Source organism: Notechis scutatus, chromosome 1, assembly GCF_049901735.1.
Source record: "Notechis scutatus isolate UNSWTSFEM ecotype Mainland chromosome 1, rNotScu1.2, whole genome shotgun sequence".
NCBI lineage: Eukaryota > Metazoa > Chordata > Lepidosauria > Squamata > Elapidae > Notechis > Notechis scutatus.
Genome location: NC_142009.1, coordinates 56,066,510 through 56,091,760, shown reverse-complemented (window position 1 = coordinate 56,091,760; position 25,251 = coordinate 56,066,510). Strand labels below are relative to the sequence as shown.

Here is a 25,251-nt window from a genome sequence, read left to right as displayed (position 1 = left end):
AAGAGACCGTAGACCCATCTATATGGCATTAAGCAGAGCAGAACTCATCATTTCATATGACAGCCTATTCTGGTGGTGGCAGTTCATATTGTCCAGAATAACTTCCTGACATCTAATCTCAACCTTTTTCCTTGTAATTTTGGCCCTCTGGTTCTGGTTCTTGTCCTATTCTCTGAGGCAACAGAAAATAAGTTCCCTCCCCCTTTTATGTATCAACCATTCAGATATTTGAAGACTATTATCATATCTCCCTCAGTGGTCTTTTCTGTAGGCTAAAAATGACCACATCCTTTCATTCTTCTTCATAGAACATGGTTTCCACATACTCCACCATTTTTGAAATGTTGTGTTTTCAGAAATAACACTTCAAATGGACCAGAACAGAGTAGAGTTGATAGAAAGTATTATTTCTATAAACTAAACATTATGAACCAATATTCTTGCTATATTGGCAAGAAGTTGCTAAAATATTAGTATTAGTATTTGAAAAGGTCATAGCATCTAGACGAGATGGATAACACACAAATCAAATAAATATATAAATAAAATTACTGTTTGCACACTCTTCAAAATGGTAATAATAGTTGATACAATCCTAATCTAGAATTCCTTTCTTAATCAAAACATCCAGTAATTGAAAGTGATTTCTATAAAATGCCATTTGCCTTTTTTAATGATTTGTAAAGCTTATATATATATGTGCGTGCACATACACACGCGCGCACATACACACAGATTCTGCAATAGATCAATAAGAGTGCCATGAAGAAATCATGAAGAGATCATGATAGGGAAGAAAACACACTCTATATACAATATTTTTTATTCAAGAGTTCTTCCCTGAAAAAAAAAAATTAAGTTTGGCTCCAAAAGCTTAAAAACAGTAATGTGTACTCTATTTACCAGAAACCTCTTTTTTTTTTTTTTTTTTTTTGCAACCATTGCATTTTGAGATAATCTTCATAGATTTCTGGGATTCCTTACTAGTTCTGTTGTCTTATCATTGTTTTTATATGGCGTTAAGTTTGTTTCTGTCAGGAAGGAAGGAAAAAGGAAGTGTTTTATCTGAATTGGAGTAAGTAGTTTACAGGAATCATTTGCTATCTAGTACAGTATGTGCTGTGAAGTAACCTTGGCACAAATTGGAATGAAAAAATTGATTAGTAGCAATAGCCAATTGCTATGCAGTTGAGGTGGGAAATCTCTGTGATGGATGGATGGAGTGTTTGTTGTTCAAGTAACAAAATCACTTTGAGAAGTATTAAGAACAAGAAAGAGCTAAATATAGTGCTGGCACTATTTACTCTGATCATGCATTATATTCTCAGAGAAAAAAGAATTTACGAATTGCATTGAATGGCAATGCCAGGGTTTCCAAAGTGGGACAGCCACGATGGGTAAGTCCTATTTCCCAAAAGCATTTTATCTAAGGTAAGGAAATAGCTTCTTCAATTAATGAGACTGCAAATTTTTCTTAGCATCCAAGATAGATAGATTAATACTGTACAACTGCGTTAATAGAACATATGTTTCAATAATTATAAATAGCAACCCTTCAAAGAAGGATGTTGCCTGCTTCAAAATGTTTGAGTACCACTGTAACACAGGGTTGTTTTCTCAGATAAAGAGAACAATATAATCACTGAAGGGAGATCATTACCAAATAGTTATGAATGCTTATGCAAGGTAAATAGTTTGCTATAGTCTTATATTTATAGCTTCTGTTCACATACACATTAAGCCATCATATGGTTTTTGTGGTTTTGGAGTGAACTAAGCCACTGTGATTTCTAAACCATAGTTTAAGGCTTCATGGTCTATCTAAATACAGACATTGTGGCTTTTTCATTAAGCTATAATTTTAAAAGGCACATGAAAACCAGCCAGGATCTTTCAGAGATAAGATAGTTCTTCCCAATTTGAGTCAACTCTCTGAAGGAAAAAAAACATTGCAGTGATTGCAAATTCATGAAACTCTGCTAAAGTAATGAGGATGTTTCTCAGGTTCTGGATTTAACACCATCATACTAAAAATATAATGTAACTGTTAGCTTTTGCAGTACCTTGCAAAGAACAGCCCTGCAGCTATTTTTCCTACCACTGCTAAAGTTTTAGTTTTAGTATTATTTTCACTAATTTTAAGTGTTAGACATACATTATATCTAAACTATTGGCATTGTTTTTTCCTCATGAGCTGTTGTGCCAATAAATGATTATTTAGGGTAGAGCATGAAGTCACGAGCTGTTTGTATTATGAACTTAATTGTGTAGAAATGGGCTTTCTGTTCTTAAGTAGAACAGAGTAGCTATGTTATATCTGCAGTTTATTTATATGATGGAATATAATAAAATGACAGTCTTGAACTCCAGATACTTTGTTATGATTATTTTCAAGAGTTGCTTGATTATTTTCAAGCAAACATAGGTGACTCCAGCTTGCAACATTTAAATGATTAATAATTTCCTGTGTCTACACATGAACCTGTATCTTAGTATATCCTTGCACTTGCAATTTTTTCTCTGCCCAGAAAGCCTCCTGGCTGCCCTTCACATGTCAGGAAAATCCTCTATCCACCCTGTCTATAGAATCATAATTTATATAGTTTAATGAGGTTAAGGCTGCAATTATACTAGATTCTACAAATCATAAAATAAGGTGGTAAGTGATTGTTTATATCATGTTAATTTTTTTATATATCTAGGGGCTGCAGATACTATATTTATAAGATGATAAAGGACTGTAGAGGGTGTACAAGGGATATAGCCACATCAGGTTTGCAAATTAGCTGGGATTTTCCTTCATTTCCCCAAGGATTTGTTTGGTTTTTTGTTTGTTGTTGATTTGGTAGCAGAGGGAAGGTTGCATTTAATGAAAACTTATTACAGTGGCAAATATAAATGTAAAGGTAATTATCCAAATGCAAATGATTTTTATCCAAATGTTCTGTTTTTTAAAATGTCCTTTTTAGAGTAGCTGCATCTTGGTATTTATTTCTATCTTCAGTACAGTTAACCACATCTGCTAACTATTTTTTGCTTATTATTCTCTAGATCTCATTTCAGCAAAACATTGGGGCATATCATGTTAATTAAGGAAGTAGTGTATTAAATTGTAACCTTTTCTCCTGAAACGACTAGTGGTGCTTAAATGTGCTATCAGATGCATGAATGCATTTCCTAAGTTTGTTTGTTTCAGTTACAGATGTACCCACCCGGTTTATTTCTATTTGGAAGGATGCTTGGATATGTATGTTTGTGTGTCTTGAAGAAGACAGATAAGCAGTGAATATAACTTTCAACTACTTCTCTTGAATATGAATGAGACCACTGTCTAAAATAAGTAAGCTATCCAGTATTTTCCCATTTGTGTAGGGTTATATGAGAAGAAGGTAATGAAAAGAAGTGACATTTTGGAACCTTTCTAGGTTACAATTCTTAAACAATATTGCCTTTAATATAGTTATTTAAATTATTGTTGCTGTATCTATCTTTTCCAGTGGACATGCCTATTTCTTTTTTATAAATGTGAATTAGCACTGAGTCAGGGAATTTTTCCTAGGCTTTTTTTAAAATACAAAATATAAGGAAACAGTTGTGTGCACAGGTGAAAAAGATCTATTCAAATCTGTATTTTACAAAAAAAAAACACCTCTCAATTGCAACTTCAAATTTGGTATATTTATTTTTTAATATGATGGTAAGAACTTTTCTTATAGCATCTTCAGTAGGTGACCCTTCAGAGTCTACTTTAATAATGAGTTGTGATTAATTTCTGTTGAAATTCCCTTTCTTATAATTTGAACCTATTGGACATGGATTCTATTATCTAGAGCGAAATAAAATGTATTTATATCAATATGTGGGTAATATATTCAGATTATTTGAAGATCACTATTGTATAACCTTTTGATACATCCTTCAGCTTCACTTCCTAAGACATGGTTCATAGGTAAAGCCCTCCGCTCTCTCTTGTCAAGAACGTGAAATTTATTTATCTTCCAAAGTGTCAAGTCGCCCCCCTTCCAATTAGGTGTTTTGATACGTGAATTTTTGATTACACAACAGAATAGTTTTGATTATGCATGTATCATGTTCAATTTATCTTTGTGACTGTACCTGGAGAATATATACTTCCCATTCACATAATTTTAGCGTGTATCTATTTAAGAAGACATTTGAACAGTTATAAACAAACTAGACAAGGAACAGATTTCTCAAGTGAAGCTGTGATTCACCTCTACATTCATTTGGAAAGTCAAGCCCAAAACACAGAACCAGACAAACCACTCTGTGAAGCATTTTTTTCCTATACACAACTTTTTTTAAAAAATAGGAGTCACAATTTTAATGACTTCACACTCTGCACTAAGATATAATGTGGTGGGTTTTTTTTTACATGGCATGTGAATCCAAACTGTGATTTAAAGTATACTGCTTCAAATCAGATGGGAAGACAGACAGCTCTGTTCTTTTATGGTTCACACATTAAATTTTGTATAAATTTTGTGCAAGTCCATCAACACATCTGTTGTCATACTGTATGATGCTCACATATAATGTAATGCTTTTTCCTTAAGAATTTGAGTTCAATTTCCTTATAAGACTTAAATTATTTTAATCTGTATAAAGTTGACTTGTTTGAGGGCCATCTCGGATTCAGGCTGGTTAGCCTAACTGAGGAGAATGTAATGGAAAAATGTAGACACAAGCTCTGTATGTACGTCATGTGGTAACTTAGCAACCAACCACTGTGCTGCACTTCTTCTTAATAGTCAGACTTGCCTTTCAGTTTCTGCACAAGCTTTGAAGTGCAATTTGTGTTCCCCACCATCCCCCACTGAGTGAGATGCTGTAGAACAGGGAAATACCAGAACTTCCTGGTGTCACTGCAACTAGTACTGTGCCAACAGAAAGATACTTTGTGAGCTATGCCAAGAATTTAACTGGCTTTCTAAACACAGCAGAAAATGTTCAGCCATTGGTTATTGGTTCAGTGAAGTTAAGCCTCTTCAAACTACAGTAGCATTTCCTGTTGCTAGTGAATCATGATCATCTTAAAAGCTAAGAGCTGTTTAAGTTGCTTTGCAGTAGGGACCTGGAAACAATTTGAGAATTCACTGGCTTCAGGAAAGATACAATTCTGCATACAATGTTTGATCTACATAAAATATTTTGTCTCAACTAAGAGGTGTAGCAATTAGGAAAAAGGCAAATTCCAAAATGCAAAAACTGAAATGAGCAAGGGGCCCAAATGCCATCCCAATGAGAAATGTTTGGGATTCTTTGACTTGGAAAAAAGCAGTTGAGAGGGGGAAATGATTTTGAGGTACATAAAATCATGCATGGTGTAGAGAAAGTAGACAGGGAGAAATTTTTGTTCTCTTAAAACTTTAGAATTGGGACATCCAGTGACATTGATGGAAAGGAGACAGCATATTAGTGGCCTTTGATATTCCATATAATATTATGACATTTTGGATGGTTTTAAAAGGAGGGTGGGTTTATTAGGGGGTATTTAAGAATCTGGTGTTAACTCTCTGAGTTAACTATAACGTGCCTATAATTTCAGTTGCAGAGGACCATCAATAGTCAAAAAGGGATATATCTCTACTTCCTGTTTGTGAGCACGTTGGAAGCAGCTGGTTGGCTATGAAAATCTAACATTATTACGGATAAAATTGCCTTAGGATGGACTTTTGTCTGATATTGTAGGGATATTCTTATGTTCAGTCTGCTTTATTTAGATTTATGAACGTGAAACAGGAGCAAAAGTGTCCGCAATAAAATACAGTGGCATTGTAATATACCTTCAACTTATATACTTACATTCTGATACCTGGTGTAAGTTCAACATTTGTGTGAGATCATCATATCACAATTTATTAAAGTTGTATGCTGCATCCTGCAGACCCTGAAAAAGTTTCTTCATTCTGCATTTATGAGATTCTTACACAGGCATCTTTACATAGTACACGATTAAGGGTATGAAGTAATATAAGGGCTGTTACTCAAAAAAGAGTCTTCTAAGAGACATGACGTGATTCCATTTACAAGCCATGAACCCTTTGGAGGAAGCCCAGATAAGAATGTAATGGCTTTGTGTGATATGTATTGTAAATGACAATGGACACATCCTGCCCAGAGTAATTGATTTTGCAAGAATTGTTTCTGGTCTGTTATCTCAGCATTGTTCTTTTGGATTTTCAAGCATGTGCATGTCTTTTAAATGTTGCTTCATAATTAATGTTAAAACGTTCCACTTTCCTGTTTCCAATTACTGTTTCCTTTTTAGTTTAGAAGATATTTCTTTACCTCATACAATGAATCAGTTTTAGGGTTCTACAGCATCTGAAAATGCAGTTTTAAGCCTTCATGTTATTTTTTTTTTAAATTAAATGAACAAAAATGCAATTGATTCCCTAACATTTAAATTGACACCATGAACACTCCTTTTATTAAAACCCTTTAAAGCAATTATATTCTCAGATTATCCTAGAGATACATTGCTTTAAGCCTTCTGTTCGATTTCTGTAGGACTGCTTATTGAGGAGCTCATTAGCCCTCTTACCAACATTCAGTTTCAGGTCCAATGTCTGCAAAACAATAACATTACAAATAGAGTTTTAAATTACTAAAGGGTGGCCTAAACACTGATGTAGCTAATGACAAATGTAAACCAGAAGCAATTAAGAGGAGCTGAAAGGAATTAAAATGTCAGAATTGTTCAGCAGTATTTATTTGGTTTTAAAAACTTGTGTTATTAAAAACTGAGCTGTGTTTTAGAATTTGTTTTTCTAAATGAATTCTGAATGAATTTTGAAGAACAAACAATTGCTCACAGATCTGTATTTTTAAAAGGAAACTGTTAAAACACTAAACTTTATTAGCAGGTTTGCATCGGTTTCTTAGAGCTGTAGCTTAATTTATCCCATTGGAAACTTAGGTGTTCCTCTTTACTATATTCCAAATATTACTTAGTACATAGGTTCTTACATAAATCATAATATGGTCATAAAATGACTCTATTATCATGACACCATATAATATTAAAACAAATAAATATATCCCAAGCTCCTGTACAACCTCCTTCCACATTGGTTCCCAAATGCAGAATGAAAGAACTTTTCAATCACAATAGTTCAGCGAACTAGTGTTTAGATTTAAAAATCATAGATTGCCCTGGGTGCTGCCAAAAATCTGATGTTCACTGAATTTTTATACTCCTGTTTCTTTTTAAAAGGTCTATTTATCTATTATCCATACTCTAAATACCAATTGCTAGATGAAAAATGACAAAGTAAATATTTTACATCAATCAGAATTTTTAGTTACAGTTGGGAAGTTTAGAATTGAAACTTAGTAAGAAAAATAGGAAAATAAATCTGAGGATAAGAGGTAATTTTATTTATTCAATCAGCCTATTTTCAGTTGCTTTTCAATGCCACTGTTTTTCAAAAATATCTTAGGTGCCATTCAACCAGATCCAAGTCTTGGGTGACTGGGTAGACAGGTACTTGCTGCCTCAATCTCTGACTTGTAATGATTTGCAGCTCTTTCAAGGAAAGAATTTTTCCATAATTTCTTTGATCCCATCTATCCTCCTTATCTATTGTTTCTCTCTTTTACTGTTTCCCTCAACCCTGCCAAGCATAACCATTTTTTCCAGTCCACCATCCCCTCATGCTGCATGCCAAGTATGTGACTTTTTGCTCGTTGATCATCACTTCAAATCATTATTTAGTCCAAGACTGACTGATTGGCTCTTTTTGCAGTTCATCAAGGCTTTCAGCTAAAAGCTTGGAAGAAACACCCTCTTAAAAGCAACAACATGCCTTGCAACTTATGCCTTGCTCAGTATACTTTTATAGGTTGGCAACTTGTCCTATTTCAAGTATTATCCAACTTCACAGATGTTTGTAGCAGGACTACAGATAGGGCTTCCAAAATTGATTTCCGAATCCAAGCAAGTTTATACAGCTATTCAAATAAACTGGACCCTAAATATGGGCACTTTGTAAATAAACAGTACCCCTGACTATGTTTAAATACAGATTGACAACTAATACAGCTATTTTAGAGTTGGTGTAATAGGATTTGACTTTCAAGTGCCAGCAGGCTCCAAATAATTTTATTCCACACTAGCTGAAGTTTTCAAAAACAGCAGCACATAATGAAGTCTTTGGATGTGACTAGAGTACTCACAACTAACCAAAATGGATTTTCTGTAAATGAAAATGTCTCTATGTATTCTCAGAGAATTCCAAATGTCTGAAATAGCTGTGCTTTGGCGTAAGCCATTCAACCAGATGTTTCTACCTGCCAAGGCTTGCAAACAGACGAGTCCACTGTTTCTTGTCCAAAATAGACTTCTGTATTGCGTACAGGAAGAGGGAATGTATTTGTTTTTCCTGTATTTTCTTTAAACCCCCTCTCATTCTTTAAAAACTATCCAGCTCTCGGTAAGGGTGAAAGTTTTGCTTACCGCCAAGGTGTACCATTTCTTGACTATTTACACTATAAGCTTTAAAAGGTGACTTATTTGGCAGCAAGCACCTTTCCTTCTTTAAAATTCTTTTGACTGTTCTTATAATTCATTACTGTTACACAAAAGAAAGAAAGCTGTGTTTGCACAGCAAAATGCTGTTTCCAGTCTTTACATGTTGCTCCATATACCTGGGCCAATATCTTAAGTTAGCTTCTGTTTTTCCTCACTTTCTTTTGAAAAAGAAATACAAGTTGAGAAAATTTGACAGAATACCATTCCTTATCTGCTGAATATCAATTTACTTAGAAGGATAGACAAATAAAATAATATTTTCACAGAAGCTAACCAAAGTTCTCCCTCGAGCCGCTCGGAGCATGCAGAGACTGGGATGTGCTTCTGAGTCCTCTTCTTGCAGGCTGAGCTTTAGATGAGGAAACGCTCCGCCCCTCACGTGGTATCGCGCAGCGTCTCCCCAGTCTTTTGCTCAGCCTCGAAGAGTCAGGCTGTGTTTCAGAGAGCTCCTTGGCTGATCGCACATTTCTTTCCTATTTCAACCCTCTCGTCTTGATAAGGTTTGCCTTTCCTTCCTCCTCCTGCGCAAAGGGTCTGGACTTAAGGGAAAATTTTCCCGTCCCTGGGGCGAAGCTGCGGGCTCGCAGCGCGATAGCGCGACCCCCACCCTTATCAGATCGCGTCGCTGCCTCCGCGTTGCCTCGTGGCACGCGTTTTCTTTACTGCTGGATTCCCCCCACCCTAAACGCCGATCGGAGGGTCATCGCCCCTAGGGCCCTAGGCGCTGAGCTGACCAGCTAAGCCCTCCCTTTCCGTCCCGGCGTCCCGGCGGTTCAGCTTGCGGCCGCCATTTTGGCTCCGCATCGTGGTCGGGCGCCATTTTCTAATTCTTTAGCTGCGGTGAATTGGAGCCCCAGGCCTTGGGTCAAAGCTTAGCTGCCCATTTCTTCCACCTGGCTCGCTCTTTTATTACTTGTTGGCCTCCCGCAGCCCGTTTGGGCGAAGTTGCAGCCCCCTCCGGTTTTATTTTTCTTGTCTGGAGGCCTGCTGCCAGAGGCCCTTCTTCTACCATAGGCCTCAGGTGTTTATTTGACTGATCCGGCCTGTACAGAGATATACGAAGTTCTCACTGTTACGGTTACTGTTTTAAAAAAAAAAATCTATATATATATAGATATATACTTAATACAAATACAAAAGGAATATATTAAAAAAAATAATAATAATAATAATAATTTTTGTTTTGTACAATAATATTTTTTAGATATATAAATATATACGGATAACCTGTATATACATTTGGTACAAAAAGCATAATAAAGATAAAAAACAATCAAAAGGAAAAGGAGAATTACAAATTAGAGTATCTATTTTTCTGTACATACTATATTTCTTAGATACCTTACTGTTATCTCTGTACATAACAAATTCCAAAAGGGGAGAGGGCCAGCTTCACCTTCACCCGGCCTCATTCAGGCCTGATCTGGGCGAGCCAACCGCCTTTGCTAGTATTTGTTATCTGACATGGCAGACGCGACAATCCTCTAAACGTCCTTCTTTGAAGGCTAAGGCAAAGTCCCACTACTTGCGCAGGCAGGACAAGGAACCTAAGGGCTCTAGACAGGACAAGGAACCTTCCAAGGTCGCCCAACGTGACGCCTTAAGGCGCCACAAAGCGTTGGAAAAAGAGTTTGACCGGCGTTCAAGGGAGTCCCGCTCGGAGCCGTCAATACCTCCTCCTCCAAACCCTTCTGCTCAATCTCTCCCCTCAGACCCCTCTTCCCTACCTAGGCGCAGTTCGCTTCAGGGTCTTCCGACCCCCGGACCTCCGACCAGACGGACCCCCGAAGCCACCTTTACACCCACAGCCGCTGGTCTGCGCCACGATGAACCCTCTACCTCCGAGGTCCCACCTCACATCAGGGCTTGGATGGAATCAGCCATCCGCCAGGGCATAGCAGAGGGACTACAACACATGACCAGATCAGGCTTCTCTCCGCGAGCCTCCGAGCACGACTCGATATCAATCAGATCCCTTCCACAACCGGTCCCCCAGTTGATCAGGTACTCTCTCAGAGGGACAGCCCTCCTCCGATTGGGGCCCAGGTGGAGGAGGAAGGGGACTTTGGGGATTTCAGGGAAGAGGAAGAGGATTCCCGGATGGGATCCTCCCATTACAGTGAACCCCTCTTAGAGGCTGACATCATGGAGGGGAGATGTCGGAGGACGAGGGCCCTTCCCCCGACCAACCCACTTTTGGGGGCTGTTCAAACCGCATATGTTCAAGTCCCTCCTCCTTAAGGCCAAGAATGTCTCTGGCCTTCTTCCCCAGTCCACTGCAGAACCCCCTGTCCCAGAGGGCCCGGAAGACTCCATTTTCACCCAACCTGTGGTGGAAGCTGAGGTCATTCCATCCCCTCCCATCTTCGTAGATCTGGTAGCGAAGCAACTTACCTCCTCAGGGACCCCTCCCACTCCTCTAGCCAAGACAAGAGATTCTTTAATCTCGATTCGGCTCTGTCTAACCTTCTGAATATTCCGGAGGTTGATGACCCCATTGTGGGTCTAGCCTCCTCCTCTACCCCTAGTGAGGCCCTAGAGGCCTTGAAACCTGAGGACAGGCGGGCGGAGCTGGCGCTACGCAGGGCTCACCTATGTGACGCCTGGGCCATTAAATCAGCTACGGCCGCCTCATTTTTCACGAGGTCCTCTATCCGCTGGCTACGTCAGCTCAAGGACCACATCCCTGCTTCCAATCTCAGAGCTCACCAGGATATAGCGAAGTTAGTGGCTGCAGCCGAGTTCTCGGCTGACGCCACTTACCAGTCGGTAAAATTTTCTTCCAGGGCCATCACGTCGCACGTCACGGCTCGACGCATGCTATGGCTCAAACACTGGCAGGCGGATGTAAAGAATAAGGTCAAGCTGGCCACTGCTCCCATTACGGGAGATAAACTCTTTGGCCCAGCTTTGGAACCACTGCTGGTCGAGGGCCGCAGTAAGAGAAAGTATCTGCCCTCCCTTTTTCGAAGATCGGAGGCCAGGGGCTCTCAGCCCTTTCGGAGGAGCTTTCACGCCCCTTCTACCAACCCCCTTCCCGCCCAGATACCCTAGACCCCCTTCCTTCCGATCCCAGGACCGCACGGACCGGGCGACAGATCCAGACGCGGTGGCGGCTACAAGAGACCCTTTCGGGATCGGGAGGAAGGCCCTACCGCAGAAGGTAGAGCCTCTTCCCCCCATTGGCGGCCGCCTCAGCCACTTCGCCGCCCAATGGGACATATCCACATCCGATGCATGGGTTAGGGACACAATTAGGTTTGGTCTCGCCCTGGAGTTCAGGTCCGCTCCCCTGATTGTTTCATCCCATCCCCCTCCTCAAGGGATCCCTCCAACGTGCACTAATGGATGCAGCCATCCATCATCTTCTTGACATCCAGGCCATTCAACCTGTCCCTCCGGATCAGAGAGGAAAGGGGTTTTTCTCCCATCTCTTTGTGGTGCCCAAACACTCTGGGGTTGGAGAGCCATCCTGGACTTGAAACGGCTCAACCGTCACCTTATCCAGCGTAGATTCAAAATGCACACCTTGCAATCAATTCTTTTAGGCACCAGGCGGGAGACTGGTTATCTTCCATAGATCTTTCGGAGGCATACCTCCATATTCCAATCAGGCCTTCCCATTACAAATTCCTCAGGTTCTGTCATAATAGCCTTCATTATCAATACGTGGCCCTTCCCTTTGGACTGGCCTCGGCCCCCGGACCTTCACCAAGGTCCTGGCGGCCCTGGCGGCTCATCTCAGGAGCGTTCCCGTCCGCCTCCACTGCTACTTGGACGATATCCTTATTCTATCCCCGTCCAAATCCCAGGCAGTCAGGGATACCAGGGTCACCCTCTCCACCTTACGGGCACACGGGTTTCTAGTCAATTGGCAAAGAGCCAACTTACCCCTTCCACCCGAATCAACCACTTGGGTGCCTTAATTGATTCGGTTTCTCAAAGAGTTTTCCTCTCCCAGGAGAGGTTCCTTAGCATTCAAGCCCTGGTCAAACAGATCAGGCGTTCAAGGAGGGTGGCCTTACTGGACCTCTCTAAATTGTTGGGCAAAATGGTGTCATGCATCTCTATTATTCCCTGGGCCCGTCTACACAGCAGATCCCTCCAGTGGTTCCTGCTCCCGTTCCAACGATCCGGAAGAAGCAACTCAAGGCCAGAGTCAGGGTCCCTCCAAGGGTCCTCACGTCTCTTCTCTGGTGGACCAATCCCGCCATCAACAGAGGTCACCTCTTCGCGGAACCTCAACGACTCACCGTCACTACGGACGCAAGCCTGTCCGGTTGGGGCGCTCATCTCGACTCGCTCTCGGCACAGGGCAGATGGTCGCCGACCGAGCAGAGGTGCAGCATCAATTGGCTAGAGCTTCACGCTGTCCATCTGGCCCTGCGCAGTTTTCCTCAGATCCGCAAACATCACGTCCTCGTTCTCACGGACAACGTCACGGCCAAGGCCCATATCAACAGGCAAGGGGGCACCCAGTCCATCCAGCTAATGAGGGAGGCCGAGCGCCTTTGCCGCTGGGCAGAATCCAACCTCCTATCACTAAAAGCCGAACACATCTCCGGAGTAGACAATACTCAGGCGGACTGGCTGAGCAGGGCCACGGTGGACCAGGCAGAATGGCGTCTCCATCCATCCCTATTCGAGGAAGCGTCCAGAATATTCGGCCTTCCGGTGGTGGACCTCTTCGCCTCCCCGTCCAACACTCAGCTTCCACGGTTCTTCTCCCGGTATCCATCTCACCGGTCGGAAAATCACAACGCTCTGCGCTGCCCATGGCCCCCAGGGCTCCTATATGCCTTCCCTCCGCTCCCATTAGTTCCCAGAGTAATACAGAAACTTCTTCAGGAGAGGGCAGACCTTCTCCTGGTGGCTCCCTATTGGCCCAGGCGACCGTGGTTTGCGGATCTCCGCAATTTATCGGTAGCGCCCCATGGAGGATTCCCGGACAGGGTCTCCCTCTCTCAGGGGCCCCTTCTGCATCCGGAGCCTCAATGGCTCCAGTTAGCCGTCTGGAGGTTGAGCGGATCCGTCTGACTAGTGAGAATCTCTCGAGTCAAGTCATCAACACTATTTTGGCCGCCAGGCGACCTTCCACTACTCGAATTTATGATGCCACTTGGAAGGGGTTCTGCAAGTGGTGTAGCGGGTCTCAGGTTGATCCCCTCTCTCCCTCTGTGGCTCAGATCCTAGATTTTCTTCAGGAAGGCCTTCGCAGGGGCTCGCACCTAACACCCTGAGACGACAAGTTTCTGCCCTCTCAACGGTGGTCTCCTGTGATAACTACGGTTCCCTTTCTCATCACCCCGAATTAGATCTTTCCTTAGGGCGCCACCAACCTGTGCCCTCCCACTGTTCACAGGTTCCCCACATGGGACCTCAACAAGGTCCTCGTTTCTCTCTCACACGTTCCCGTTCGAACCTTTGAGGGATTCTTCCCTTCAGTTTCTCACCTTTAAGGTAGTTTTTCTAGTAGCTATCACTTCTGCTCGTCGAGTTTCGGAAATAGCAGCTTTGTCAGTTAGGAGCGATCTATGCGTGTTCCACGCTGATCGGGTGGTCCTTCGTCCCGACCCCACCTTCCTACCCAAAGTGAACTCTCCCTTCCATAGGTCACAGGAACTGGTTCTACCAAATTTTGCCCTAGGCCCTCCAGGGGCAGGGAGGTCCTCTGGCACACCCTAGATGTTAGAAGGGCCTTGCGTATATATATTAAGCGCACTCAATCCATGCGAAGGTCGGAATCCCTCTTCCTATCCTTTCAACCCAGGTCACTGGGGCTTAAGGTTTCTCCTTCCACCATCAGTCGCTGGATCAGGGCTACTATTGCGAGGTGCTACCTTTCCCATTCTCTGCCCGCTCCGGGTGGAATAACTGCCCATTCCACCAGAAGTGCAGCCACCTCGGCGGCCTGGGCCACGCAAGCCCCCATCGCTGACATTTGTCGGGCAGCCACCTGGACCTCTCCGTCCCGTTTATCAGACATTATAAAATAGATACGTACGCCTCAGCGGAGGCCTCTTTTGGCCGACGGGTCTTACAGAGGGTCATCAGTGATCCGGAGGGGCCTTCGGGCCAGACGGAGTCCCACCCGTAGGACAGCCCAGCTCTGGTATGTCCCAGTCTCTGGATGCTCCGAACGGCTCGAGGGAGAATGGGCGTTGGTTCTTACCTGATACGCCCCTTCTCGGCGAGCCGCGAGGAGCATCCAGCCCCCTTATTTCTCCGTCTGGTGGGGACTCTTGCTTCAGCCAAGGAGCCAATAGTAGATTAGAAAGAATTAATAACCTCTCTTCTCGTTATCGCAAAAACTGGGGAGACGCTGCGTGGTACCATGTGAGGGGCGGAGCGTTTCCTCATCTAAAGCTCAGCCTGCAAGAAGAGGACTCAGAAGCACATCCCAGTCTCTGGATGCTCCTCGCGGCTCGCCGAGGAGGGGCGTATCAGGTAAGAACCAACGCCCATTTTCACATTCAAAATTCAGATTTTTGCCCATTTAAGAGATATTTGCTACTAGAACAAAAAGCAGATAGATTCATACTTTCTCCACTGAGCCGAAGGGAGAATCCAGGGTAGTCTCTAGTCTCCTAGCTCTGCAGACCGAGTTGAAAAAACTGAGGACACACCCCCTGGTAATGGTCCCCAGTTCTTCACTCGGTTTCAGCGTGTTCAGACCTCCCTTTAAGGGCTCTGAATAGTTAGGATTGTAGAAGAATACTCACCCCCTGGATTAAGCTTTTTTTTCGCAGAGAGGCTTAGATCAGGTAGCCCGCTTGCCAGTTTAGCACTTTCATTTTTTCGCGCCTTTTTTCCGGTTCATGATTTTTGCTTGTTCTTTTAATTTTTGACTTTCCTTACTGGTGGACTGGTTGTTGTTGTTTTTTTCCTGTCAAACTGGAGTGGAGGTGACCCTGAGAGCCCGTGTGGCCCGGGCTGGGGTGGGAGCCGGCGTCTTATTGAACTCGCCTCCTCCCGATCCACTTTCCCTTGCCCGGGATGAGCCGCAGCTGCCACTAAGTGCTTCTGTCCCTTTTTGGCGGCAGCGGCCATTTATTTCGTTCGGGGGCAATCTTGCAGTTCATCTCCAGGATTGTCCCTTGTGGGGGGGTTCTGGCCATCGGGATTTAATCCCGACCCCCCATCCAGTCCCCAGAGCACTGTGGCAGCTGCGAGATGCTTAAGCCTGCGGTGCAGCCAGCGCCAGGCTCGCAAGCCTCTGCCCTGTCAGGGCTTGCTGCAATTCAAAGAGGCAGCCATTCCCCCCTCCTTAACTTGGCTTTTGAATTGTGGAACTGGGCTGAGCTCACCACTTTGGGTAGCACTAGCCTCCTGAAGTGGTGGACAGCTACTGTGGCTGTAGCTGACAGCTTAGGCTGAATATTTTTTTATTTTATTCTTACTCCTTTCTCCCTTTCTCTACCCCTGTCAAGTGACAGTTATTTTTGGCGGGCTCAAAGATGGCCGCCAAGGGAGCTGATCAAGAATTGTCAGTTCCTCAGCAGGGTAGAGAGAAGGCTGTAAAGGGATCCCCTAAGCCCAGGTCTGCTGGTCTGGAGGCAGCAGCTAGGATTAGAGCCAGGGCTCTAGCCCCTAAGAGATCCTCTCGGGCTGAGGATAGACAAGCCAGGCATAGACAAAAGGCCATAGACAAACAGTTTGACAGGGCAGTGAGAGATTCCAGGATGGCTGAATACAGAGCCACCCCTCAAACTTTGCCTCCTCAAGATGACAGGCAGCCAGACCAACTGGCAGATAGGCAGTATATGACAGCCTGGTCCCCTGGGGTCTCAAATACCCACGATTTGCAGGGTAACCTCCAAATCAGGGCTGAGAACTCTCACAATTTTTCTGAGCCGCCTCAGGGGATCTTGATGGCGCCACCTGCAGACCAAGTCTCCGGTGGAGCCAGACCTGTGCCTGCAGCCACCTTTACACCTACAGCAGATGGCTTACGGCCGGAGGAGACCCAGATGCAAGAAATGCCATCCTTCTTGAGAGCCTGGATATCCCAGACAATAAGACAGGAATTGCAGGCAGAGGTCAACCAGCTGTGCCAGCTGTCTTATTCCTCCCCTTCAGAAAGCAGCCAAATTTATGGCTCCGAGGGGGATTTTTCGGATGAGAAGTCAGAGGTAGCAGGTCCCCTCTCCTTTAAGGGCCTTTTCCAGCCGGCTTTTTTCAAGACTGCTGGTTAAGGCCAAGAACACAACTCATCTCAAAAAGGACACGGTCATTCAGGACCTTCCCACTGAGGGACAGGATCAGGTGGATTTCCTGTTCACTGAGAAAGCATCTGTGGTGGACGCTGTACCTGTGCCCCAGATGTTTCTCAACCTGATCAAAAAGCAGTGGGAGTCCCCTGGGATGTACACTCACTCCAGTGGGTCTGAGTCTACCTTATTTAATGTGGACAAAGACCTTTTGAACATTATGGAAGTGCCAAAGGTAGATGGCCCAGTGGTAGCCCTAGCATCCTCATCTGTCATCCCACCTGATGCGGCAGATGTTCTAAAGACAGAGGACCGGAAGGAGGAGATGGCACTCCGGAGAGCTCATCAAGCCGACGCCTGGACCATCAGAGCATCGACGACCGCATCCTTTTTTTACACGGGCCTCTTTGTGGTGGCTGAGGCAACTACAAGACAGAATCCCACCTGAGGATCTCAGGGTGCATCAGGACCTGAATAACATTATAGCTGCGGCTCAGTTGACTACAGATGCCACCCTCACGTCAGCCAAATTTTCTTCCAGAGCCATGGCCTCTTCCATAACAGCACGCAGGCTTCTCTGGCTAAGAAATTGGCAGATGGATGTCAGAACCAAACGGAAGCTGGCGTTGGCTCCCTTTAAGGGAGAGAGGCTTTTTGGGGAAGCCCTGGATCCCTTTTTGACGGAAACCAGGGACAAGCGAAAGATCCTGCCCTCCCAGGGAAGGCGCTTTGTTTACAGGTCTCATCCCTACTACAGGAAGCCCTGCTTTAAACGGGGGAAGCTGGGGCAGGCTTTCCCCGTCAGAGTAGGCCCTTATTCCAGAGATCCTCCTCTCAGGCCGATAGACAGGCCTTTGCCGCCAAAGGGCGTCAGAGGCAAGAGAGCAGAAGATCCTTTAGGGGTTCCAACAGACCCTTCAGGCGCAACAAGTGACACCCGAGCCTCATCCCCCATAGGGGGCCATCTGGGACTGTTCTGGCAGAGGTGGGAACAGACCACGACGGATGTTTGGATCCTGTCAACCTTAAGATCGGGTCTCTCTCTAGAGTTTCTCCCCTCCCCCCCAAAAGCCTTTGTGTGCTGCCCTGTCTCCAGGGACCCCTCAAAGAGGGATCTCATGGAATCAGCGATCCACTATCTGCTGGACATTCGGGCCATCCAGCCGGTTCTGGTGGACCAGGAGAGACAGGGTTTCTATTCAATGTTGTTTGTGATTCCAAAGGCCTCAGGGGGGTGGCGAGCAATCCTCAACCTGAAAAGGCTCAACAGACATCTAATCTACCGAAGGTTCAAGATGCACTCCCTCCACTCCATTCTAGAGGGACTCAGTAGACTTGACGGAGGCCTACCTCCATGTGCCCATACACCCCAACCACCGTCAGTTCCTAAGGTTTTGCTATTGCAGCCGCTATTTTCAATACAGGGCTCTTCCGTTCAGCCTGTCATCAGCCCCTCGGACTTTTACCAAGCTCTTGGCAGCGGTAGCGGCACACCTCAGAACTTTACCCATAAGGATCCAATGCTATTTGGACGACATCCTGATAGCATCCTCTGCCAGACCCCAGGCGGAGGAGGATCTGATGTCAACAATCAGGATTCTTCAAGAGCATGGGTTCTCGATAAACATGGACAAATGCCACCTGGTGCCATCGACTTGGATCTTGCATTTGGGGGCCTTTATAGACACCTCGGCCGGTCAGGTTTTTCTCTCCCAGGAGTGTCGAGACAGTATCAGGGAAGTCACATCACTGATCCTGTCTTCCAGAGAGGCACCTATCATCTTGCTGTCTCAAATTCTCGGCAAGATGATATCGTGCATAGGGATTGTTCCATGGGCCCGCTTCCACGTCCGAACCCTTCAGTGGTTCCTGCTCCCTTACCAGAGGGTGAGCAGGGGCGACTCTCCAAGCAGGGTTCGCATCCCTTTGCCAGTTCTTCATTCCCTCTATTGGTGGCAGTCCCAAACCATGGATCAGGGATGCTTGTACAGGGAACTCCAGAGGATTACCATCACCACCGACACCAGTCTCTATGGTTGGGAGGCCCACCTGGGAGCCCAGGTCACCCAGGGGAGGTGGTCACAAGAGGAGCTCACCCACAACATAAATTGGCTAGAGCTCAGGGCTGCCCGCTTAGCGCTCAAGGATTTGAGGCAAGAGGTGGTGGGGAGACGTGCTTCTCCTCACAGACAGTGTGGCTACCAAGGCCCACATAAACCGGCAGGGGGGCACACGCTCCAGATCTCTAATGCTGGAAGCAACTCAATTGTGCAGGTGGGCGGAGAGAAACCTGTTGTCATTATGAGCAGAACATATCTCGGGAGTATCCAACATGCAGGCAGACTGGTTGAGCAGGGCCACAGTCGACCAGTCAGAATGGCGACTGCATCCCAGTCTATTCCAGGAGATGACAGAATGCTTTGGCCGCCTGATTCTGGATCTCTTTGCATCACCAGAGAACACGCACCTCCTGAGGTTCTTTGCTGGATTTCCTGCCCGAGGAGCAGAAGGGGTCAACGCTCTCTGGTGCAGGTGGCCCCAGGGACTATTGTATGCCTTCCCCCCCTTCCCTTGATTCCGAGGACAATCAGGAAAGTACTGATAGAAAGGGCGGAAGTTCTGTTGGTAGCACCTTACCGGCCCAGGCGTCCTTTGTTTGCTGACCTGATGGGCCTGTCAGTCACCAGACCCTGCAGACTCCCCCTGCACAAGATCTCCCTCAGCCAGGGCCCGATCGAGCACCCAGATCCAGCCTGGTTTTGGTTGACCATCTGGTGCTTGAGCGGGGGATCCTGAAACGGGAGAAGTTTTCCACAAAGGTCATTCAGACCATCCAGGCAGCCAGAAGACCTTCCACGACCAGGATATATAACTCAACATGGAAGATTTTCTGCAGTTGGTGCGCTGGTCACCAATTGGAACCCTCGGGAGTTTCTGTTGCAAAGGTATTAGAGTTCCTGCAGGACTGGTTAGATAAAGGTCTCACCCCCAATACCTTGAAGAGACAGGTGGCTACCTTGACCTCAGTGATTTCGGTCAAGGGCTCTACTTCTCTGGCCCAACATCCTAGGGTGAAAGCCTTCCTTGGGGGGCCATGAATCTGAGGCCACCAGTGCTCCACCACTACCCCACCTGGGATTTGCCTAAGGTCCTGCAGGCACTAACTTCTCCCCCATTTGAACCCTTACGTGAAGTCTGCCTTCATCTTCTCACGTGCAAGGTGGTATACTTGGTGGCCATTACCTCGGCCAGGCATATTTCGGAGTTGGCGGCCTTATCCATCAGGAAGGATCTGTGTGTATTCCATGCAGACAGGGTGGTTCTGCGGTTGGACCCTACCTTCCTGCCCAAGGTGAACTCCTTATTCCATCGTTCCCAGGAGTTGATTTTGCCTAATTTCTGCCCTGAGCCTACCCATGCACTAGAGAAAAAAATGGCACACCTTGGACGTTAGGAGGGCCCTCCGTATTTACATTAAAAGAACGTCTTCTTTTAGGAGGACGGAAGCCTTGTTTGTTTCCTTTCAGCCGTCAAGTTTAGGTCGCAGGGTGACACCTTCCACAGTAGGTCGCTGGCTCAGAGCCTGCATTGCAAGGGCCTATGAGTTACAGAACATTCCTGTGCCCAGGAGGGTCACAGCACACTCAACCAGAAGTGCAGCGACCACCTCAGCCTGAGCAATGCAGGCATTGATTCTGGACATGTGTAGAGCTGCGACCTGGTCATCGGTGACCCCATTCATAAGACATTACAAAATTGACTCCTTTGCCTCAGTGGAGGCGTCCTTTGGAGGATGAGTCCTCCAGGGTGTGCATGTAGAGGTGGGGACTTCCGACCAATGCAGCTCCCACCCATAGGACAGCCATCAGCCAGCTTTGGTATGTCCCAGCCTGGATTCTTCCTTCGGCTCAGTGGAGAAGGGGCGTTGGTCCTACCTGAACGCTTCTTTTCGGGGAGCCGAAGGGAGAATCCAGTCCCACCCTGTATTCTGTCTGGTCGGAATAGGGAGGAAATATCCCTTTTTTTCTCAGTATCAATGAACTGTCTGTTTGAAGACAAGGAGCAGCTGAATTCGCTTCAATGTCGTTCAGAACTGGGGACCGTTACCAGGGGGTGTGTCCTCAGTTTTTTCAACTCGGTCTGCAGAGCTAGGAGACTAGAGACTACCCCCAGCCTGGATTCTCCCTTCGGCTCCCCGAGAAGAAGCGTTCAGGTAGGACCAACGCCCCTTTTCTTCTGAGAATTATCTTATGCCAGTTCCTTTGCAACCTTGGCTAAAAAAATGGTAGTAAAAATTAGTCATAAGCAGTGACTTTCCTTCCAAAAGTTCTATAGTAAATGAGAGTGCAATATCAACACATGTGCAAAACCTTGGATTGCTATTCCACCTAATTCAGAAGTGAAACCAGGTAAAATAATATCACAAAAACACTGAAAAATCAATGAACTTCATACAAACATATTTATAAGAAAACACACTGGATTACTTAAGTCAGTTTTAAATTTAAAATCTTGTTGCGCTTATTTGAAATTCTTAGTCTCTGTTTAGATAGATATGATTTTTATAAAAAGCACCAGCTGCTGAGTAGGCAAAGCCAACTCTTACCAACCCACTACTTCAATATCAGTGCCTGCCACCCAGTGAAGACTGTATATAATCTTCAATAGAGGTGCATATTATGAAATACAACTTCTGGAGACCCCTAGCCAATATGATTAATGATTAGAAGTGCTGGAGGTGTACTCAGTTGTACTCAGCAATCTCTAGAAGATTCCATAGTCTTCACTCCATCTATTAAAAGATAATTCAATGCTGTCTTTCTTTCTATTAGAGAACTGTATAGTGTTTCAGATGAATGAATGCCAATTATTCAAATATCATTAAGCCACTTTGATATGTTCCTGATGTGGACAAATTTTTTTTTTTTAACTTTTTAATATAAACTAAAAGAAAACAGCTACGGTTGATAGGTGCTCATTGAACTAATACTGATGTTTTTTCAGTACAAGACTTATCTCTTGAATTGACAGTAATAATTTTAAAGTTAATTTTTCTTATGCTCAGTCTACTTAAAAATCCTTCCCAGTTTCAGCAGCTTATGTTGAAATGTTAGTGCTGAACGACTTATGTGTTTTTTTTTCTTCCATTCAATTGTGTCCAAGTCTTGGAGTGTTTCTTTGGCAAGGTTTCTCAGAAGGGATTTGCCATTGCCTCCTTCCTAGGGCTGAGAGAAAGTGACTGGTGCAGCCCAGAAGTGAAGTCCCTCAGCTCAGTGATCCCCAACCTTTCTTATGCCACGGCCCGGTATCCCCAACCTTTTTTATGGCGCGGCCCGGTACCTCACCGGAAGCACTTTTTCATCAAAAAAAGATGGCGGTGCTAGCGCTTGGTGAGCTTTTCCGGCAGAAATGGCTTTCTACCCGGAAAAGCTCACTGGAAGCGCTGGCGCCGCCATTTTTGATGAAAAAGTGCTTCCGGTGAGCTTTCTACCCGGAAAGCTCACCGGAAGCACTTTTTCATCAAAAAAAGATGGCGCCCAGCAAACCAGCGGCCCGATAGGACTTGTTCCACGGACCGTACCGGTCCATGGACCGGTGGTTGGGGACCCCTGCCTCAGCTGGCTTTAAGACTAAGGCAGGACTGGAACTCATGATTCAGTCTGGTGCCTTAACTGGTGCCATCAACTTGACTGTCTGTGTATTGTCTTATATAAGTGAATTGTGTCTATATTCCAGAGAAACAAGTATTGATAGGTATGCATCTTTCACACATTAATAGGCAATGCATAGATAAAGATTCCCTAAAATACGTAATACGTTTTCACATGTGGCATGAAAGGGAAGACTTCGTCAGCACGAGAATTAGTTTTTTTGTTCCCCTTAGTACATGGCATAAAATATATGTTACATTGCTAGAGACATAAGCTTACCTTCCAAAAAGCATATATTATTAGAGTTAATAGTACTGTTACAGAAGGGGGCTGAAAATACCAAAATAAATGTAATATGCAAATTACAAAGTACTTCACCTAGGAACAAGAAATCACATTTACAGATATAGGACAGAGAGCCTCTGACTTGTTAATCATACTTGGAAATATCACAAGTATATCACAATTGAATGTGAATCACTAATTTTAGGCTCTATCCATAGTTTATTTTCCAAATTATAGGAAATAATAGTTCTACTATTTTGCATTGGTCAGACCCAAAATACTATGTTTAGTTCGAAGCTCCACATTTTCAGAAAGTTTCAGAGAAACTTGACCGGATACAGAGAAAGTCAACAAATGTAGTTGGTAAATTTAAGTTTTAGGAAGAGAGCCTGGGGGGAAGGGTACGCTTAGTCTTGAAAAAGGATGGCTGAATCAGGATATGAAAGCATTTTTCCAACACCTGAAAAGAAGATCAAAGAGTGCAACACACAGAACAATGAGGGAGGTAAGGGGAAGAGAGAAACTAATAGAAAGTAGGAAAGAAAAAAGAAAAAGCAAAAAGTACAAGAAAAGAAAATACAAATTTAGAAGGAAAATAGAAAGAAAATATAAATTAGTGGCTTCTGATTTTATTTACAGCAGCACAAGTACAAATATATCTTGACATCTTTCTGAAGTTACATCATATTACTCTTCTTTCTATAATCTAACATGTCTAAAGTTATCAAAACTGTAAGTCACAGGTTTTTTCATTTTTATGCAAAAAGTCCATAACAGGCTTCCAGTCAGAAGAACTGTTGACAACATATTCTTAATCTTAAAAGGAAAAATTCCAGCTTCAATTGATCTGGAAAATCCTCTGTATCAAAGTATGTATTTAGATCCAAATGTTTTAGCTTTTTTTACACATTTACTAAGCATGATAAAATGAACCTTTTTGTTGTTTACATTTCCAACTTACATTTGAAGTGCTATATGTTCTAGATAATTTTTTGATGTTGCATTCCAGTGACACTGTACATATCATTTTATAAAAATTATTTTTGAGATCATAAATGTACATTTCAATGCTTTTAACCCATATTTATCCCTGTACTTTTCAATTTTATGACTTGAACATTATCAATGTAGAATGGAAATACTAATCTCGACAAAGAGCATATTTATAACAGCATTTGGGGAGCTATTATGATACTATGAAGTAACTCAGAATTTCTTCTGCTCTGTGATTTCTCTAACCAGTGTGAAAAGAAAAAATTGGCTCTAGAACAGTTACTTCTCTCATAAACATTTTATGCTGGAACTGAATGACTTAATGTTTGCATGTTCATAGGAGGATCCCTCTTCTGGGCAAGTTGAGTCTTATTGATGTGGAAACCCAGATTGCCCCGAGAGGCTTTCCTTTTAAAAGAATTAAGCAAACATGAGTCAAAGCAAAGAAACACTTTAGTAAAGGGGAATCCAACAGTGCTTTCTGCCAACAAAGAACAAAAAAGCCAAAGTACAGGGCTCCTGGCATTCTTCTTGGAAACCCACATGTTGGTATAGGAAGATGCCTTTAGCAATGTTGACAGTAAATTGGCTAAAGCTACAAGTCTAGATAAACATGAACTTGAAGAAGGAAAAGAGGCCGCTGAAATTATTTCACTCCTTAATTATTTCACTTATCTTCTTGAGCATGTCATAGCTGCTCCTAAATTTTTCATGGCCAGAAGATGTGTTTACAATACTTTGTTCTAGAAATTTAGGTACACTTGCATAAATTACATATGATTTTGCAATGGTGGAAAAACAGCAAACTGCAGCCAGCAAAGAATGATGAAGTTCTAATATAAGAGAATAATTATTCAAAATTTTATGCGTTGCACATATTGTATTTTTGAATAAAACTACTGCCATATGGTTTATGGCTGAGCTTTTCCTTGGTCTTCTAGTACAAGTGAAATTATCATATTCTTAACTATAAATAATTGTAAAATTTAAAAGCATTTTATGTGTGCCACAAGATAGTTCTGTCCAATGTATCAGATTTCAGATGTAATTGTTTTAGGAATAATGCCCAATTTCACATTTTGTTTCTTTTATATGTCTTAGATTATTCTGCACTCTGTTCGGCATTTCAGTATGGACTTTGATGATGATACTTGACTGCATAGAGTTAAAATCCTTGTTGTCTTGTTTTATTCTATTACCCACTTCACCCATTATTTTTTATTTGCATGTTTCTTCTTAGACAGTTCACTTTGCCTTCTGGTTTTGAGATAAGAAACACCTCGGCCTTAATTTAGCTATATGTTCCATTTGTGCAAATTGTGGGAAACTATTTTCCTTCAGGAAGGACTGAGGCTTTCCTCTGTTTTCTAAGTGGCGCTTTTCTGATGGAGCTAGCTAAAGTTTCTCTTTTTTTGGAGAAAATTCTTCCTAAAAGATAATAACAAGACTAACTTATTCAGGAACTCCTCTACCCTGAAGATATTTTGGAAGAGAAAAAGGACAGTACAGTACTCAAGGTACTTCTTGTGTAATTAATATACAACTCTGTCTGGTC

At 43.7% G+C, this 25,251-nt stretch overlaps 1 protein-coding gene and 1 long non-coding RNA gene across 3 annotated transcripts in view; both read left to right on the top strand.

Moving 5' to 3' along the window:
• ITPKB (inositol-trisphosphate 3-kinase B) overlaps positions 1–25,251 on the top strand; it is an 85,020-nt gene that overhangs the window by 44,593 nt on the left and 15,176 nt on the right. The window lies entirely within an intron of this gene.
• LOC148132813 (uncharacterized) lies at positions 1,278–25,213 on the top strand. The gene is made up of 3 exons (XR_015749452.1): positions 1,278–1,397; positions 2,703–2,773; positions 25,157–25,213. It is a non-coding gene; the product is annotated as an uncharacterized LOC148132813 (long non-coding RNA).